Here is a 17,038-nt window from a genome sequence, read left to right on the forward strand (position 1 = left end):
TCACATCGTTCCGTCCGTTTGTCTGCATCAGTCTCGGCGTCGTTCTTCATTCTTTTGTCATTTCCGTTAAGTGTACCATTACTGTCCACACTACGCCTTGCATCCTGTCTTCTGCGTTTCTTCTTATTCCTTGTCAGAACTTCTTGAAACACGCCCTCCTCGTCTGACTGGCGTGTTTCATGGTTCAGAGTCCATGTTAATATCTCCGTGGGAAGTAGCCAGTTCTACTGGTGACTGAGTCTCCATCTCAGTACCCAGCATGGGGGGAGGAGAGGGGGAAGGTGCGGAGCAGGTATCTTGACCCGACCGCGTCCCAGGTAAGACTGACTGACGAGATGAATGTCAATTCAGTACAAACCGATAATTCATCCCTTACCATAACTGGCAAACCCCTCACAGTGTTCAAGAGAGAACTGGATAAGCACCTCCAAAGGATACCTGATCAACCAGGCTGTGACTCATACGTCAGGCTGCGAGCAGCCGCGTCTAACAGCCTGGTTGATCAGTCCAGCAACCAGGAGGCCTGGTCGACGACCGGGCCGCGGGGACACTAAGCCCCGGAAGCACCTCAAGGTAGCCTCAAGGTAGGTACCATGAGAAAATTACTCTCGTATGTCAGTCAACCATTTGACCCTTTAGGCCTACTTAGTCCTATATTAATAAGGGGCAAACTCCTAATGCAGGTGTTATAAAAAATAAATGGTGGGCTTGCTATGGGGGAACTGGTTCTATTAAGGGGTAAGGGTAGTTAGAAGACAGAGTTATCAAATATGGGAGAGCTAAAAGGCCCGGCCCCCAAAATAAACTATCCACAGTAATAATAACTTGCTACTAGACCATATATGTCAGTCTAAGGGTTGATCAATGCACTCCCATACAGGAAGAAGGAATACTCTGTTCTAATTTACTTATTTATTAACCCCTTAACAGCCCCCCATATACATTCACACCAATAACAATAATAATAATAACTTTACCACACTACCTTACGTTAAAAGCCTTGGTCCACATAGGCAGGATACAAGGTTTTACACTGAACACAAGCTAGGGTAAAGCTCTACTACTGAATATCTTGAAGTTAGAGTCAGCTTAGGGTAGGGGACCAAGTGGTTCCAATGGGACCCCCTTTAGAATAACTAGTAATATAAACTCTAAACACACCTACTACACACAAAATATACTACTCTACACATAGAACATGAGTATGCCCGACATGGGATAATGTACTTATCTTAAACAAGACACAGAAATAAGGAAACGAAGAGGAAGGGTAGGAGGTTCCTGTCCACACCACGCCAGCTCAGAAAAAGATGGAGTCTCTCTCTCCATCCCCCCAGCTGGCTGCTGCCAGCAGACTGCTCAACTAATCGTACCGCAGCCCTATACCAAGTTTACTCAGGTTTACTTTACAAATGATTAGAAAGTATTAGTAAGCATAGTTGGTGCCTATGTTATTATTTAATAATCAACCCCCAGCTCAGTCTTTAAATGCTCTTTGAGAAACAAGAATAGTCTTACGTCTGGCAGGGAAGATACAAACAATGACGCATAGAGTTGCGTTCAGCTATACTATAGGAAAGTTTAATAACTCAATTTTGACCTCTGGTTTCCACTGAAGAACCCAAGGTCGTAACAGCAGGAATGCTGGCAGAAACATATGGGATGGGATGATCCGTTGCCAATTGAGTTGCAAGATAAATGGCAGATACTCACAACGGATTTCAATCAGTTAGGTGTTTTGAAATTTCCTCGTAATGCTTCAGGACAAAACTTGCCCATAAATTTGCACGTTTTTTGCGATGCCTCTGGCAAAGCGTATGGCTCTGTAGCCTACTTAGTCAATAGTGCACAATCAATTTTGCTCACATCTAAAGCAAGAGTTGCTCCCATTAAGAAGAGATCTTTACCTCAAATGGAGTTAACTGCATTACTGGTGGGAGTAAGATTAGCTCATTGCCTGACCAAGACACTCAATAATATCCACTTTGGTGAAATCGTCGTGTGGTCAGACAATGAGGCAATCTTACAATGGGTAAGAAACAACAACAATAAAACGCCCTACGTTAGTAATCGTGTTAGGGAAATTCATGAATTATCTGCTGGATATAAATTCAGACATGTTCCCACTAAGGACAATCCTGCAGATTACTTATCTCGAGGATTAACATTAAAACAACTCATCAACTCTTCGATGTGGTTTAATGGACCTTCATGGCTTGTTAGTGGTCAGTGGCCCAAACAAAAGCCACAAGTCATAGTGATCAATATCACTACTCCCCTGAAAGAACCAGAACCTCATCGAATCTTAGCTATTAATCCTCACAATTATTCTAACTTGAGTAAGTTATTAAGAGTGACAGCACATGTGTTTGACTTTCTTGCTAAGATAGGAATCAGACATAAGTTTCCCAATCCTATCCTCTACTGGATCAAACGTGCACAGCAAGAGACATATGGAAGTGAATATGAAAACCTTCCAGATAAATTAACCAAGTCTCTAGGTATCTGGTATGATACCAACACTCATAATATATTAAGGTGTGGAGGACGTTTGCTTCATGCAAAAATTGATTTGGACACAAAGAATCCGATCCTTCTACCACGTCACCACATTATCACCAAACTTCTAGTTTTACATCACCATCAATATGGTACTTTGCATGGTGGAGTGTTAGACACTCTCACCGACCTTAGACAGAAATATTGGCTTCCTCAAGGTCGTCAAACCGTCAAATCAATTATTAAGTTCTGTGTGATCTGCAAAAGATACGACGCTCGAGTGTGTCCTTACCCAGGACCTCCACCACTTCCTGAAGAAAGAGTAGTTCATCTTCGTCCCTTTGAGACCACTGGGGTCGATTACACAGGAGCCTTGCTTCTCACTGGCAATCCAGATAAGATACCAGTGAAAGCTTATATTTGCCTCTTTACGTGTGCTACCACACGAGGCGTACATCTAGAAGTGACTTCTGACATGAGTGCTGAAGCCTTCATCCAAGCTTTTCGTAGATTTGCAGCTCGCAGATCCTGTCCCAAACTAATGATATCGGACAATGGTTCAAATTTTGTAGCAGGAGAAGTCTGTCTACGAGAGGTATGGAATCATCCAGAAGTGCAGTCAGTCCTGCAGAGACGACAATGCCACTGGAAATTTATTGCTCCAAGAGCCCCCTGGCAAGGTGGGTTCTTCGAACGTATGATAGGAACTGTCAAGAAGTGTTTAAGGAAGACCTTACATCGACAGAAAATTAGTTACTCCGAACTCCAAACACTTGTCATGGAAATTGAGGCGCGAGTCAACAATCGCCCATTAACTTACCTATCAGATGATTTCTCACAGAGAGAACCTCTGAGTCCCTCGCACTTAATACATGGAGGCCTGCTGAGCCCTCTGATACCTTTGGCAGAAGAGGACCCCGTCGACCCTTCCCATGTAACCAAGAGTGACTTAGTAGAAAGTTACCAACATCTCTCAAGAGTAATTGAAAGGTGGAATGAGGTATGGACTCGAGAGTACCTCACAGCTCTACGAGAGTACCACTACGGAGCTTCGAGCCCCTATAATAAAGTTCAACTTAAACCAGGAGACCTAGTATTGGTTGACAGTGATGGACCAAGATCAGAGTGGCCCATAGGCAAAATTGTTGCTATCCACCCAGATCACCAAGGCATCCTGAGAGTAGTAAAGGTTTTGTGCCGAGGCAACACTACCCTAAAAACCTTAGAGAAGTTGGTATCTCTCGAATTAGCAGAACGAGAGTGTTTATCAGAACCAGCTTCACCAACAGTTTCCGAGGACAACAATTCTGATCCACCGAGACACCGCCCCACTAGAGCTGCTGCTCAACAATGCAAACGGAAACTACAAGCCTATTATAGCTCTGACTAAGAGCAAATAATTTCCCATCCAATTTGAGTAATCATGATGATACTGTGTTGTGATGTCAAGTAATAAATCCGTTACAAGTCACAATGACCCAGAACATTCTCATCACAGTGGATTCTCAGTTACTTTAAATTGTATGATTAATTCTTAATTTGTTGTATAGGCTATTAACAATAACATTATTTCATCTAGAGTATCTAAGAGTCTGCAAAACTTTAAGACTTAGTAACAGAAACATTACATGTCATAGCGACACCAGTCACAGAGTTTATTGTAGGCTTTATTAGTCATTAACTTTAGATGATTCACAATAACATGTTCCATTCAACATAAAATTTCTTTACAAGACTCAAATTTCTTGTATGTCCTTGACAATTATGGGACATCCGTTATGTGTGTACTAACATACTAACATTAATACTAACTTTGGGATAGGTATGTCAGTACTCAACATTGCACTGCGACCTGAGAAATCTCCCCCTGGAGTTATGTTGGAAATTTTCAACACTAATACACTACTATTGTATTATAAAAAGTCATTATTATTATATACTAACTACAGTAGTCACTAAATTTACTAACAGTAGTGTCAACATAAACTAACCATTATATCTGCGTATTAATGCGGGAATTCTTACGAAATAAAGCACCAACATTGCGTCAGATAATGTCTAGTTAAACACATTTATTGCCAATGTGCTAGAGAATTGAATGTGGTTCTCTAAAATCATCAGTATTCCGTGTGATAATTATTTACGGATAACATAACTCCCAAATAATTCTAAATCGAGAGTTTTAGTTACAATTGTTATCAAGTAATAGTTTTCTGTCACGCAGGAACGCCATGGAGAAAACTAAAATCTTCTCCATTTCTCGTTTACCACCATAAGACGAGAAAGCGATAATATTTAAATCCCTAGAATCACAACCCAGTCCTTATTAAAGTATTTCAACCACAATTGCGCGAAATAGTATTATTCGTGATTAATCATTTCTGTGGTGAATGCGGGACTCGGGTTGGAGGAGGATGAAGGCTCCGCCATTGTGGAGCCAGCTGGTGCAGCGTGCGTGCTTGGACAGAGGAAAGTCGTGGCGTCAGAGTCAGAGACACGTGGCGTTGGGGAGTTATCAGCAAGAATTACTCTGATACCCAACTAATAAAGAATAATTATTCTTCCACGTGCTCCATAGTGCTCGGCCAATCAATAACGCGTCGAGAATCAAGCCAAACTCTCAATCACGTGTACAACACCGTGGAAGTCTGGGACTGATAGACGCGATATCGGCAGACTTCAGCAGTTACTGCGCTCATGCTAAGTATATTTTCTTTCTTGATACATCATTAGAGATTGTATATTTCGTGAGTAGTCTGTCGTTATATAGTGGGACGACACCAAGTCCAACGTTAGTACCGCATTAATATTTATTTTCTGTTTTCATATATATTGAGATGTAAGTAGCCTAATTCAATGCTACGTAATATCCTTTAAATTACAGCTCGTATGTGAGGAGTCAACGAGTCGTTAACCGCATTCGTGTTATTCACCTCTAATGGCTTCTATGTGGAGATCCTGAGATCACGAGGACGAAGCACGAACGATGTCATAGAAATCGTCTTAAAGCTAAGACTTTTTGTACACATTTAATTTTTCCATTTTATTATACAAATTCACAAGATTATCATATCGAATATTTTACCATATGATTATTGGAAATTGATGTGTTTACTTAGATGATTGTTTTTTAATTTTAATAATCATTAATATTCTCTATTTGAATTTACCTATTGATTTGATAATATTTGAGGTCATAATATTATTTACTTAACAATGAACTGGTGACGAACCACACTAGTTCCAAGACGTATATGAAGTTCTAGCAATAAATGTAGGTGTTTGAGGCTCTGACTTTAGTTAAATTAATCATACAGTCCATTATTTATTTAAGTGATTATTCTTTCTAATATTTATCCATAGTCACTGGTTCTTCAGTGTGTTTTCTAATGATCACTTTTTATTAGTTTCCCTCTTTTCTCAAAAGTGGGTGGTCCTTCGATATAAATTTAATATGTAAGTAATTAAATAATTGAGTCAAGCCCCAGATATCCCACACCTGAACAACATCAACCAGCCTCCACACTCTCAGCCACAACATAACCATAACCAGGCACTGCATCACTAACCTCAACAAGGCCCTGAACAACATTAACACCAGCCTCCATACCCTCAGCCACAACATAACCATAACCAGGCACTGCATCACCAACCTCAAAAAATCCCTGAACAACATCAACACCAGCCTCCACACCCTCAGCCACAACATAACCATAACCAGGCACTGCATCCAATTACAAGATAAGGATTAGGGATTGGACGGGGGGGAGGAAGGAGTGGTGCCCAGCAGCTAAGTTATCCTTACTTACTGAGATCTTTGACAATGGCCTAAGAATACGGTACACAAAGCGGATATTAATAAGACATTGAAAGTATCAACATAAAATTTCTGGTAAAATGAAACAAAAAAAAATTTGAATATAAAAGTTAATCATTAAAGAGGTATAGAGAAACACGACAATTCAATGATGTGGGTGTGAGAGGATGAGCAAGATATTAATATTTATTATTTATTAAATACAAACATTTTGTACCATGAAAAATACTGATATAAAAATTTTACAACTAATATAAAAGTAAATAAAAACGTTTTAGTCATTTTTTATTTTGTATAATATTTTATGAATTTTAGCACAAGATTTTTTTACCTAAATTTTTAGTAAAATAATTTAATTTATATAAAAATAAACTTTCGTTAAATTAGACTTAAAAGTGACGGCAAAAAATTTTGAGTGTACATTATACACATTGAACTATGCAGTGATTAGGGACCCAACCTGTTCTTGCACTTTTGTATAGTCAATATTGACTTATTAAATACATGCATATGTGACTTACTAATTTATTGTGAATATTTTAGTTTACCTTGAAAAGCTTCATAGAAAATACCAACCTTACCTACCCTTCTTAGTATGTTAAGATTAGCATCTCATTGCTTCGTAATTACAATTATTACTTTACCTATTATAGGTATAGGTTAAGTAATAATTGTAATTACGAAGCAATAAGATGCTTATCTTAACATACTAAGAAGGTTAGGTAAGGTCGGTGTTTTCTATGAAGCTTTTCAAGGTAAACGGAAATATTCACAATAAATTAGTATGTCACATATGCACTTATTTAATAAGTAAATATTGACAATAAGAAAGTGCGAGAACGGGTTGAGGGATCACTTAGAGGCTGTCTACTACACTAGTAGTCGCAGTTGTTAGAGTGGGGGACACTTAGCTACTGTGTACCATGTTCTGAGATCTGTGGTTGTCACAGAAAGGCACTTTTCAACAGGTTGTTGTTGGTGTTTTGGTCACGCTGGTGTTTCTTGTTGTTAGTGTTTTGTTCAGGTGGTCACAGAGTACTGAATCCCAGTGACGTCATGCACTCACTAGGACTCCAGTGACGTCATGCACTAAGCAGGACCCCAGTGATGTCATGTACTAAGCAGGACCCCTAGTGACGTCATGCACTAAACAGGACCCCAGAGACATCATGCACTAAGCAGAACCCCTGTGACGTCATGCACTAAGCAGGACCCAAGTGGTGTCATGCACTAAGCAGGACCCCTGTGACGTCATGCACTAAGCAGGATCCCAGTGACGTCCTACACTAAGCAGGAACCCAGTGACGTCCTGCACTAAGCAGGACCCCAGTGATGTCATTCACTAAGCTGGACCCCAGTGACGTTATGCTTTAAGCAGGACTCCCAGTGACGTCATGCACTAAGCAGGACTCCCAGTGACGTCATGCACTAAGCAGGATCCCAGTGACGTCATACACTAAGCAGAACCTCAGTGACGTCATGCACTAAGTAGGACCCTCATGAATGTGAGGACTCTGACATGAGAATGGATTCACTACTGTGTGCAGTGATCATTGTAAGGCACTGTTAAACACCTGCTTTCTGGTTGTTTCTTTAATTCGGTGAATGAACGGCTGTGAATGACGTAAATGTGTAAACATCAGTCAGGAGGAGGAGGAGGGGTGATGTCTCTTGACAATGGCGTCGCATCTTCCCTTTAACCGGTATTTAAATAATACAAAACAAGTGAATGAGAAAGAAATATCCAAAATCTTAACAATGTTGCAGTGTAACAAGTAGGAAGACGTGTTGCAACATCATCATGTTTCCTAACTCTATGATCCAGGTATTAGGATATGTTGCAACATCATCATGCTTCTTAACTCTATGACCCAAGTATTAGGATATGTTGAAACATCAAGGTTCCAAACTCTATGATCCAAGAATTAGGTTATGTTGCAATATCATGCTTCTAAACTCCTTTTTTAGTTTAGAATATAGATTAGAATAATATTTCATTTTAAATATTGAATTCCATGAGTCTGGACCCGGGACCAAGTGCATGGGCATGTTGACAATTTCTCTTGCAAAATCTGCCTCGCTCGTGTTGAAATGAATTATATTTACATGAGTTTGGATATTACGCATAATGAAGTTGTCCGGAACTACCACTTTCATGCAGTTTATTGTAGTGTTTATTGTTATAACCATAACCAGGCACTACATCACTAACTTCAAGAAGAACCTGAACAACATCAACACCAGCCCCCAAACCCTCAGCCACAACATAACTATAACCAGGCACTGCATCACCAACCTCAACAAGGCCCTGAACAACATCAACACCAGCCTCCACACCCTCAGCCACAACATAACCATAGCCAGGCACTGCATCACCAACCTCAACAAGGCCCGGAACAACATCAACACCAGCCTCCACACCCTCAGCCACAACATAACCATAACCAGACACTGCATCACCAACCTCAACAAGGCCCTGAACAACATCAACACCAGCCTCCACACCCTCAGCCACAACATAACCATAACCAGGCACTGCATCCAATTACAGGATAAGGATTTGGGATTTGACCAGGGAAGGGGGGGGGGGATGGATTGGTGCCCAGTAGCTAAGTGATCCCCACTTACTGACGACTGTAATAGTGGCCTAAGAATACGGTATACAAAGGGAATATTAATAGGGTATTCGAAGTATCAACACAAAATTTCTTGTGGAATGAACACAACAAATTTTGAATATTAAAGTTACCCATGAAGGTGGTATAGACAGTCACGACCAGACGACCGAATGAGTGTGGGAGGAAGCGCAGAATATTAATAATTATTACTTCTTAAATACAATTAGTTTTAATTTTATTAAAATGTATATATCAAGATTTAATTAGCAATATAAAATGAAAAAAGTTGTTTATATTTTGTTTTTTGACTTCTTAAAGTGTTTTAAATTTTGGGAAAAAAATTCAGTCTTTAAATTAAAAAAATATTATGTGTATATATTAACCTTTTATGTATACATCAAACCAATCAGCATCGTTGCAAGAGTAGCATCTCGTCATGCTCGTAGTGTGACTTAGGCGGCTTTCTGCTTGAGCGCTACGCACGCCCACTCTACCAACGTCTGATACCTCTTAGAGTGCATGAGTGGATGGATCGCTCAGCAAACCAGCATGGTCTCGCTGTCCTACAGCAGCTGATATTCTCTAGCCTCGATGAGCACTTCGGTGCAGCCATAACCAGTTCCAGCCAGCAGTGTATTGGAGCAGAACCAGGCGCTTCCCAGCCAGCATCTTGTCCTAGGCAGTGACATCTTCCTCGCGGCATCTTCTGTGTGTTGTCCAATGTGCTTGTGTCCAGGTCGGACTGCATTTAGGTGAACAGGCCCCAGGTGAGAAGACGGAAGTTCACCTTTTGCAGCTGCGTCATGGCATAGGTGCATTCTTTTTCTCCTCTCCTAAAATTCTTCCGTTTCTGACACTGCCGAGCCAGTTGCGGAATCTGGTGATCGTGCAAGCCCACCATAACTGGGGGTTGCAACCTTCCGGAACACGGTGTTTGTTCGTGGTGAGACCCTTAGACCAGGTCTTAGACCTGGCCTACACACTGACCCCCACTGAGCTTATGGAATCGCAGTGATTGGCACAAACACGGGACTGTCAGTAGATAGTGAGTCACAATGGCTCATTGTCTACGGATGACCTACACTGGGAATACACCCATAGACACAATTGACTGCATCACTACCTTTTTCAATGCCACTGGCACACCTGCCACTAACCATATCAAACACGCCAACACAAACACCATCAAATTTCTCATTGCCTCAGAAGACGACCTTTTTGCCTGTTTCAGGGAACCTGCTTTCACTAAACTCACACAAGCTTCACTGACTCCTGTCCTCACTATTGAACAAAAAACTAAATGCTCCGTCCTTGTAAGAAATGTCGACAGCTCTGTCCTATCAGCACCTAACACTATCAATCTCTCTCAAGACATCTCACACAGGAATGCTATTACTGTAATGGAGATATACCCAGTGCCCAATACAAAACACCTCAAGATTCAATGTTCCTCCCCTACAGAAGCTCAAAAACTCTTGCATCATGGGATAAAAATCCTCAACACCAGCACTCCTCCCTATCTCATTAGTCCAGTTGACTATCTTCCTTTGCTGCAATGTTTCAAATGCTCCATATACAGTCATGAAACCCGAAAATGTAAAAGCCCACAAATTTGTTCTAAATGTTCTGCAGGAGGCCATTTTTATACTCAGTGCTCTGCCAATACTTTAAAATGCATTAATTGCCAAGGAGATCATTCAGCAGTTGACAAATCTTGCCCTTTGAGAAAACAAACCCTAAAATCTCTTCGCAATAACCAACCTCGCACTCAAGCACACCCTCATTCTTCTTCAACCTCCCATAACTTATCTCATCACCAAGCAGCATCAGCCACCTCCATGTCCTATGCCAGTGTCCTTAATGCTTCACCACACCAGCAACATCATCTCCACAATACTGCACAACAAACTCAGTCTTCTCCACCTCTCTTCCCTCACCCACCACCTCCACCTTATTCTCCTCTTCAGAACCTTTCATATGAACGAGTAACTGCTTGTGTACAAGCTGCTTACTTGAAGGCCAAGGACTTCCGAGTCCTTGACGTGATTTTGCTGACTATCTTCCTATCTTTCTCACTCATAACGGCCTTCCTAGTATCTCTGTTCCTCCTACTCAACTATTGCGCTCTGCTCCATTCTCGCCTACAGTCCTCACTCCACAAAACACCACGACTTCAGCTGAAGAAAATACTACAGTTCCCCCACAACGTCCTACCAACCCACTCCTGACTGCTACAGAAAACGGTGCCACTGACCAAACAGCACATCCCGGACTATCCCAAACTGAAGCATCCATATCAAAGGCACTTTTAACCTCTTCTCCCAACATTGTCCCATCCACTTCCAATCTGACTTCAAACACTACAACCTCTGATACCTCTCACCCGGACCCTGCCAACAAGCCTTCTGCCTTCCTCCATCCCCCAACAACTTCAGTCATTTCTTCTGTAACTCATCTCGTCTCGTCCCGAGCCCGCTCAGCAACCCGTTGTCTTACTCCCACCTCCCGCTGTAAATTTCCTACAATTCCTACCACCCTCCTCCAGTATGCATCCTCTTCAATAACTGCCCAAGTCATTGAATCACGCAACCCTCATGCTCCTGTACATGCACAAAACCCCACCAGCACCCCATCAAAACCTAAAAATTCATCGAGATCATCCAATTTAATGTGCGGGCATATTTCTCCATTAGACACATGGTGTCAGATTTTATTGAGATCGAGAGACCTGATGTGCTATTATTAAGTAGCACATACATTACGACCTCATATAAAATCAAACATTATGGCTACTCCTCTTACCAGTCACCAGATAAAGCATATGAAGGAGTTGCAATACTCATCCGTTCTTCATACAAACACGAACTCTTACACACTCATTGGCTTCAGAAACATTTCCTAGCCATCAAAGTTCACACACAAATGGGTTCTCTCATCATCTAAACAACCTACACCCGTCCTAACACCGGCATTCCCATGCAAGATTTCACAACTCTTTTCAACCACACTCACTTGCCTGTTTTTCTGCTTGCAGACCTCAATGTACAACATCCTACATTCCACCACAATACCACAAATCAGCATGGCAGACAGCTTTACCAAATTCACACCCAAAACATCTATTCTTTCTTGGCCCTGACTTCCCCACTTGTTTCACACATGCAGGTTCTGGCAGGCCTGATCTCATATTCACTAACAGACATGGCAGCAACTTGCAACACTTCATTTCACCAGGGCCCATTACGTGTTCTGATCATATTTCCTTAATTCTCACAGTCTCCACAAATCCTATTCTCATCCCCAGCGCTCCTCAATTCTCATACCTTAGGGCAAACTGGGACATGTTCAAACAACACATTGATGACACTGATCTCACTTATGAATACAATGACAAACATCACACTGACATCGACACACAAGCACGCAACATACAAGACACCATCATTCATGCAGCAAATATCGCCATTCCTAAAACAACACACAAACCACATTTCACTTTCACCCCCTCCATTCGCTCAAAACGCCTCTTAGCTTGCTATCACACTAGATTCTTACAAAACATGCATCGTCATGGACAAATACTATGGGACCTAACAGCATTAAAAAACCACATCCTTAACAGCCTAGATGAAGATCACACAAAACATTGGAAACACCTCATAGAACAAGCAGAACAACACAGAAAACTGACACCTCCAGAATTCTGGAAACACCTCATAGAACAAGCAGAACAACACAGAAAACTGACACCTCCAGAATTCTGGAAACAAATCAAACGCTTACAAGGATCAACTCACACACCGTTTAAATACTTTCTTCATTATAACAACAAAATCACTGATCCTGATGTAGTACTCAACATTTTTAAACACCACTGGGAACAAATCTTTCACCCACATCCTCCTGAACCATTTGCCCGCCCCAACATTGAAGCAGTCGAAGACTGGATACACCAAAATAGACACGCAACCACACCAGACGACCTCATCCACCTTGACAATCTCAATTCAAACACTGAACTACAGACTCCCCTAACTCTAGTTGATGTCAAGACAGCTCTCATGGGCACTCGTCGTAGAGCCCCTGGTGCGTCTGGCATTGGACATATCCTTCTTAGACAACTCCCTGCTTCTATCATTACTGCTATCACTAACCTATTCAACGCCTCCCTTGCCTCTGGATACTTTCCACTCAACTTTAAGTCTGCCACAGCCGTTCTTATTCCAAAACCTGGGAAACCCCACACTGACCCAAAGAACTACAGACCCATCAGCCTTCTAGAGACACTTGGCAAAGTCTTTGAAAGGCTGATCAACCAGAGACTTAGAACCCACCTAGAAGACAATGACTTACTCACTAACAAACAGTTTGGATTTCGGCCTCACCGGTCCACTCACGACGCCTTAAACATCATGACTAACTACCTCAGTATCAATCAGCACCAAAGACTTAGGACTGCACTCATCACTAAGGACGTTGAAAAGGCCTTTGACACTGTTTGGTATGACGGCTTAAAATTCAAACTATGCAACAACTTTAATCTTCCTCCTATCACCACCAAACTTCTTTCTAACTACTTAGACAATAGGACAACGGTAATTAAGTTCCTCCGACAACACTCTGACTACTTCAACTTACATGCCGGTGTTCCCCAAGGGTCTGTTCTTGCCCCCAACACTCTACATCCTATACATCAACGACATTCCTGACCCTGTTCATCACACTTCATTAACCATATGCTACGCCGATGATGTCTCTCACCTTGTCACCAGCACCACCATTGATACACTAACAAACAGAGCACAAACAGAACTTGATGTTGTCACTGAATGGGAGTATAAATGGCGTATCAAAACCAACTCCACAAAATCCAAAATCACCTATTTTTTCTGTAAAAGAACTATTCACCCTATTCCTCTTAAACTCTATTCTTACACTCCAAATCCTACTTATATCTCTGTGTCTCCCTTCCTCCACAGTCCTTGGACTCACATTTGATCGACAACTACTCTTTCACACACACATTACACAGAAACATGCAATAGCTCTTCTAGCCATGGAAAAACTGTACAGAATTAGATTTGCAAAACCTGACACAAAATGCACCTTTACAAAGCACTTATTAGACCTCTCCTCACATATCCTCCACTAGCTCTTTCTCTATCTGCACCTACTAACAAACTAAAGCTCCAAAGAATACAGAATAGAGCACTAAGATGGGTACTCAACACCCGATTGCAAGAGTTTATTACCAGTCAAAGTCTCCTTGAAAGTACGAACATTCCTGCCCGAAATGTCTACTGGAAAACTTTATCAGACAGACAAATTGATAGACTACTCACTTATCATGAACAACACATTGATTTTCTCCTACACACTCTCAGACGACCACGACACACTCATGACCTCTTCTCTACTATCCATGATCCTCCTCCTAACTCTGTATTTCGATAAACTTTAGCTCTCAACACCCAGCATCCACCATTATTACAGATTCAGCTCTCAACAACCAGCACAAATAATCCGTAACAGTTCAGCCCTGACGCTCTTGAGCCAATCACTGTGATGTTGTGAGTTTGTGATGTCCCGATGTTGTCACTGAAAACATCCGACTGAGTCCCTGCCTCGAATCCCGCAACCAAACGACACGCAGCTGGGTTTAGCCCTGGCACTTTTTCTCCTACAAATCTTCTTCCTCTCACCCCCTTATCTTCTTCTGTCCCCACTTCAAGGCTCGCCCCACGGGCATCTTTTCCTGTATTTTCAGATTCAGATTCAGAATAGTAATGTTACGGGCTATTCATGCCCGTGCCACCTTTTGGTTGGCTTAATCTTGATCAATCTATCAAATAATAATAATTTGTGGTGAATTTTCAATTATATCATATATTTTAAGTGTACATTGTACACATTAAACCTTACAGTCGGCAGTGAGTAGGGATCACTTAGAAACTGTGTACTACAGTGGTCGTCACAGTTGTTAGAGTGTGGGGGGACACTTCGCTACTGTGTTCCGTGTTCTGAGGCCAGTGTGTTCTGTGTTTTGGTCACGCTGGTGTTTCTTGTTGTTGGTGTTTTGGTCTGGTGGCCACAGCACAAAGCCTAGAACTAGCAGGTGGCCACAGACCACTAAACATAGAGCCAATAGGTGGTCACATAGTACTAAGCTTAGACCCAGCAGGTGGGCACAGATCAGTAAGCCTAGAGCCAGCAGGAGGTCTCAGAACAATAAGCCTAAAGCCAGCAGGTGGCCACAGAGCACTAATCCTAGAGCCAGCAGGTTTCCACAGAGCATTATTTCTGCTCTGTCGCAGTCTCACAGAGTACCGTCTCCGTGGCGTAGTGGTAAGACGCTCGCCTTGCGTTCCGCGAACGCTCTGTCCTCGGTTCGTATCTTGGCCGGGGAGGATTTACTGGGCTCAAATCCTTAACCGCAGCCTCTGCTTAGCTCAACAATAAAATGGGTACTTCGTTGTAAAAATGATTCTTCGCGGGGGTCGTATTCCAGGGAACATAGGATTAAGGACTTCCCCGAAATGCTACGCGTACTAGTGGCTCTACAAGAATGTAACAACACTTTTATATATATTATTAAAAAAAAAATCTAAAGCTAGCAGGTGGCCACAGAGCACTAAGCCTAAAGCCAGCAGGAGGGGACAGTCCACTTAACCTAGAGTAAACAAGTAGCCATAACGGGAGTGTAACAGCTTAAATATACAGTGCCACATTACACTAATATTATATTATTACTCAGGTTCTCATATGACGGGGACTCAGTGTCATAAAGGCACCTTAACATTAACTTATGTAAATGCAGATTTAATGTTTTCCCAACTACATTGATAGTTTTTGTTTTATTGGGAGAACATGCAAAAGTTTGTAGAGAAAAAGGAAGAGAGGGAGAGGGAAGGGAAAGGAGAAGATGAAGGGAAAATGGATAATGATTCGGGCTGCTACAGATAAGTGCTTTCAGCGAAGTATTCTCTTTACATTTACCTGAAACTTTGTTTCGTGAGAATGTATACATTTTTACAGCGATGTATAAATTTATACAATGTAACACTTTTTGGCCCTGGGTAATATATTTTTAACTATTTATGCCTCCAAAATCTAGAAAATGGTTATTATTGTTTAGAAACTTGCCTTAGAGAGCTTAGGGAAGATGTCAAGGGCGAAGATCAAAGGCACAATTTAAAGCTTTTAGGAAATAATATCAATTTTTTCCCCTACATTGGAGGCATAACAAACTTGAGAACAATACACACTCAGCTACGCTCCTTAACGCTTCCCAACGTCAAGAAACTGTCGTACTAAAGTGCCCTTATCCTAACCTACCAGAGGACCCAAACCAGAAAACGGGGCAATACGTCACTTTCGCGAGCCGCTTCCATTCTCCAGTACGACTATTTTTGTTCTTAGGTAGACTATACGTCAAAATGCGACGTTCTATTAGGAGGACGGCTTGACACGCTACCCAGGGGAAATGGCTGTAATGTTACAGTGTATTATGTAATGAGGCTGGTGTCAGGCTCTGTATTTTAATGAATTATTTCCGTTAAACACGACGGTGCAAAGTAAAACAACTTCACAGTACTCAGTGACACATTTAGGGTCACGTGACCAAGCACTGACAGTGAGAGAAGATCAGTGACGTCATGCACTAAGCAGAACCACAGTGACGTCATGCACTAAGCAGGACCCCAGTGACGTCATGCACTAAACAGTACCTCAGTGACGCCATGCACTAAGCTGGACCCCAGTGACGTCATGCACTGAGTTGGACCCCTCATGATTTTTTTTTTTATTATTATTATTATTTTCTACCACAGACGTGGCCACACATTTACAATGCTAAGCAGCATATATACATTTTCTTCTGTCCTCCATGGACAGGATTAGAGAAGTGTTAAACATATAGTTCAAGGGTTTATTGAACACTCAACCACAGAAGGTGATTCGGTGCTTTTAAAGTGCTAAGCTAACCTACATACGTAAATACATAGATATACAGATTTACGTATGCCCTACATAAAGTGTTAGATGTGTCTTTTACATAGTGTCATTAATGTACATTCACAAAGGTGAAATGTAATTCTGATCAGCT

This window comes from Procambarus clarkii, chromosome 59, assembly GCF_040958095.1.
Source record: "Procambarus clarkii isolate CNS0578487 chromosome 59, FALCON_Pclarkii_2.0, whole genome shotgun sequence".
Taxonomy (NCBI): domain Eukaryota; kingdom Metazoa; phylum Arthropoda; class Malacostraca; order Decapoda; family Cambaridae; genus Procambarus; species Procambarus clarkii.